This window comes from Trachymyrmex septentrionalis, unplaced genomic scaffold (genome assembly GCF_001594115.1).
Source record: "Trachymyrmex septentrionalis isolate Tsep2-gDNA-1 unplaced genomic scaffold, Tsep1.0 scaffold14, whole genome shotgun sequence".
NCBI classification, from domain to species: Eukaryota; Metazoa; Arthropoda; class Insecta; order Hymenoptera; family Formicidae; genus Trachymyrmex; species Trachymyrmex septentrionalis.
In genome coordinates, this window is record NW_017304543.1 from 1,738,188 (window position 1) to 1,742,704 (window position 4,517).

Here is a 4,517-nt window from a genome sequence, read left to right on the forward strand (position 1 = left end):
TATATATATATCGACATCTTGTTTGAATTCTCGGAATTAAATTTATTTCCATCGAGTTTAGAGAGCTATCGTTGGCTGCCTTACATACAGATACTTTTAATACAGATACTCTTTTTTGCAAGAACATTCATGAATTTACGATAACTCGATAATGATAACTGTGAAATCGTACCAGAATTCCAGAGGCATTATCATTTTGATCTCTCAGCGTAATCTTAAAAATATATCTTGTAAGATACGCTAAAAGAATTAATGAAACAGTAATCCCACATTCGTTAAGTTAAATTCGGACATCGACGACCAATGCACCCGTCGAAGATGGCCTTGGGTCCAAGTCCGACCGTTGCTCATTTTCTACGCCCATCGTCGATCGAAGGTCACCCGATATATTATGGCTCGAAATCGAATGCGTTCATCCGGCAGGCATTCCAACGAGACGACCAAGTCGAAAGAGAGAAAGGATGGAAGATACCGGCGGGAGGGGAGGGGGGGGAGGGGAGAGACGAGGGAAAAAAAGGCGCGCCTATGGAAGGGTAAAAAAAGGAGGACGAAACGTCGAGATGCAGACGGATGGCGTGCTACGATCGAGAGTCTTGTTTCTCGGCTACGAAAGCTACCAGAAGAGAGCTACCAGGAGCCCTTCAGCCCGGCAGGGCGTAGCCCGCACGCTCGATCATTACCGACATTGTCCACTAATGGATATTTATGAATGCACCAATCAACGCTACTACTACCGGGCTTCAATGCAATCAGAATCGATTATATAGATTTCCCCCCGCGGTCGCAACCTTCGGTCGTCCTTGCAAAACTCTTGACGCAACGCATCAATGAGCCATTGCACCTGATGATCTTTCGCATCGGTAGACTCTTGAGCGCTCTGTCCTGAGAATATAGACTATCTCGCGTTGCGAGCCCACGCACCTCCATTGGCAAGCCTCGAGATGGGTTCGTTGTGTGTTTCGACGTATCTTGAATATATTGCGTTGCTAGTTACGCGTTCTTTGAGACGATCGCGTTAGCGATGTGAAAGAACGAGTTGTAATCTCAGTCTCCGAGAGAGCCGCTGTTGTTTCGACAGTTAGCGTTAGGGAAAAATTATTTACCGACATCGATGCAAGGGAATACTCTACTTTTTGTTCATAAAAAAACCAAACACTTTGTACACCCTCTAGAAACGATCCCGCGTTACCGGGGGCACACTTCCGAGAGAGAGAGAGAGAGAGAGTCACCTTTTGATCTCACCGCCCGCGATCTCGCTTTTGTTTCCACCCTCTTCCGCAACTCGAAGAAACAAAGACCGATCGGCCGGACTAATGAGGCCCCGCTGGCCCCTAGGGTATCGTGCGTGTCGTGACGTAATCGCAAGATTTTTAAAAAGTCACGAATGCGTTTAGCCTGCGTTCTCTCTGAATGCTGTTACGGGGCATAACGCGCCGTGGCCGCACCGCGTATAATATCGCATAAGGCCGCGTATGCATTGTATGTTTACGAGTCGGCCAGGAGGGGCCTGGGAGGGGTCCGCGGGGACTGTGTTGCAGGGTGTCGGCCAACACGTGTCCATATCGACAAGGATGTATCGACGGCAGCTCACCGCCTTCGGCTATATCCGCGTGTGGTCGCCGACGTAGGCTCGAAGAGGACCGTACGGCGAATTAACCGTATCCCTTTCTCTCCTACGGCGAGCTGCCTTCGGCAGATCTCTTGCGAGAATATTGGGACTTTAAACTCGCGTTTCCATCCCGCGACGATCGAGCCGCGATGACGTTATCCCTCGAGGCTGTGCGCGATGTGTAGATAATAGAGGATCGGTGCGGCGATAAAATCGTGGTATTATTCAATATGGATAAAATGCGATACGTATCGGTTCACAATAACTTCACGTATATATAAATAAATTGGGAGATTTAACTTTCCCCATACATTGCGATTCTATACGATTAATACGCTTATAAAAGAGGAAAATGAAGAAAATATGCAGAAATTATATCTTAATTAATGAAATTATTTAAATGCATATTAACTGAACTTTTATGAACTAAATATTATAGTATAAAGTACGCAATTAAATAATATAAAATTACACATTGTTGTAACATATTTATATCCACATTTATATCGTATACGTATTGGCAGATAATATTCCATCGATATTACAGAAATGTAATTTTATTGAGATCAATGCGAAAATTCTCACGGTAATATTCCCCTCCGGGTATATTGTAGACATCTACATGATTTAGTTTTATAAGATGGATTATACTGATATACGTTCGATATATACGGGCGAAGCTTACAATGTCCAGCGAAAGTAGAGGGTGTCAAATTATAGGATATACATGTTACAAACATAGTCGAGCCGAAGTACGAATAACTTGGCCGCGTTGCCCTGTTAGCTACGGACTTTATAGCCAGTTCATTTTATACGTTATTTCACCATGAAATGGTCGTTATACCATGGCACATGAGTGCATCCTATCTGCCGAACGATAAATGCGTGGCAAACGCATTTCGCTGCATGCAGAATTATTCTAGACGAATAAAGCCATCTAAAAAATTCATAGTGATACTCATTTATTACATTTCCTTCGTTCCCCCCGTTCCAGTTGGATATCGATCTCCAAAACTCACGTATATAATCACGTAACGTAGTGTTGCACAATATTGCGAATACTTTGTTCAGTATTTATTGCTATTTTTAAATTAATTTAATATTCTTATTTATATTCTTATATTTTTACATTAATTCGATGTGCTTCGATTATACTAAATTTCGAAAATTTATTCACCAGTATTTCAAAGGGTATGAACTTTAAGAGCTCAAAAGTCGACAAATTTTCGTAGAATCTCTCTCGAGTGTCGGCCAATCGTAGATGCACATTCGCGATGGAATCGACGCGACGCGCGACGTGAAGATGGCACGGTTCGCCAATAACGGCGCGGATTGGCGGATACCGAGGCAGTAGCATCATCAGAATGAAGAACGACTCGGAGGTGTCCACCTAAGGTTACTAATGATCCCGTGGGCACCGTAGAATACATATGGAGCGGCCAGTCTGAATTAAAATCGCTCGAGCTATAGCAACGGCTACCCTTCTCTTCTCCTATGATTAATGGAGAGTTCACACTCAGAATGCACACATAGGATAATTAAGGGGATATATTCCGGCCACCGAGTCTACGTATAGTTTGAAGGATGTAACGGGTGGAGAGTTCGTCAGCGCGGCGCAGCACTCATTGATTTCGCAGCGCGCGTTTAAGTCTATTTATATACGTTCTAAAGAGAGAGAAAACGGAAGCTTCGACGATTCACAAATGAATCGTTGCGTGTATGAGACCGACGCTATAGCACGTTATTTGACGTCGTGTCGATTGTATACGATTTAGAGGAACACCAAATAAAAATACCCCTGCGCGTAAAATAATTTCTTTTTTTCCAGATAAAAGAGATTTACGCGTAGTCTGAATTTTCGATAATTTTAGTAGCTATACTTATTTAAGCAGAGGAATTATAACAGAGGCCCTGCGAGAAATACCAAACTAAGTGCTTTTAACGAAAATACTTTGAGAAATTTATATTGTTTTCACGATTTAAAAAAAATTGCTCACAAATTTCCCGGTCCAGACGTAATTCTGTTAGATTCTACGTAACGCTTACTCCGAAGTTTCAGTCTCAACGGTATACAAGTGAGAAATCTGTGAGAAGTCCGTTCAACTCGAAGGAGAACACCCGGTACAGAGCATCTGCGCGGCAAGCTTTAAGATCCGTCGCATCATGCTACGTGGAAAGGGTGTCCTAATCATTAATTCAAGGATTAGGCGTAAACAAACGATGATTTGATAACGTCCAGAGAAGCGGAGCCGCCTCTTACGGCTACCGGGCGCGGCTTGGCGGGGTCCAACGGAGAATCTCCACTTGATCCGTTCACGCAGTATTTACGTGTGTTGAAGGAGGACGGCGAGCTCGCGTAGGTACAGGTGGTATATCCGCTCGTTAATTATGTATACGACCTCGTGAGAATTACGATCAATTAATTCTCGCCGATGTCCATCCGCTCGCGAGAAATGAACGAGTCGGTGCGCACTTTTCCTCGCGACACATTTCAGCGTGCTTTAACGCGCGGATGTAAATTGAGCCCGTCATTTCGCGTAACTCGATAAAATATTGTCGCAAAACGGATTTGCCTATAAAGGTAGTATGAAATTAATTTACACACTATACCTTCGATCATCGTTAAGCTTAGTAATTGTTTTAGAAAATTGTAGATTCCGTACAAATTGCGTTTTCTATTTTCAACTTAAGAAATTCTACTTTTAAGCTAAATATTTGAAAATTTACTTTCTTAAAATAATAATTATGCCTCCAAGAATAAATCAAAAGAGAGAAAACAAATTGTGAGTTGTTAGTATCATCAATAATTATAGAAATAATATTTTATAAAGATTAGACACACCGAATATAATAATTTATAAACACAAACGTTTCGATTCTTAATTTGATCCTCTTTATTTCGTTTATT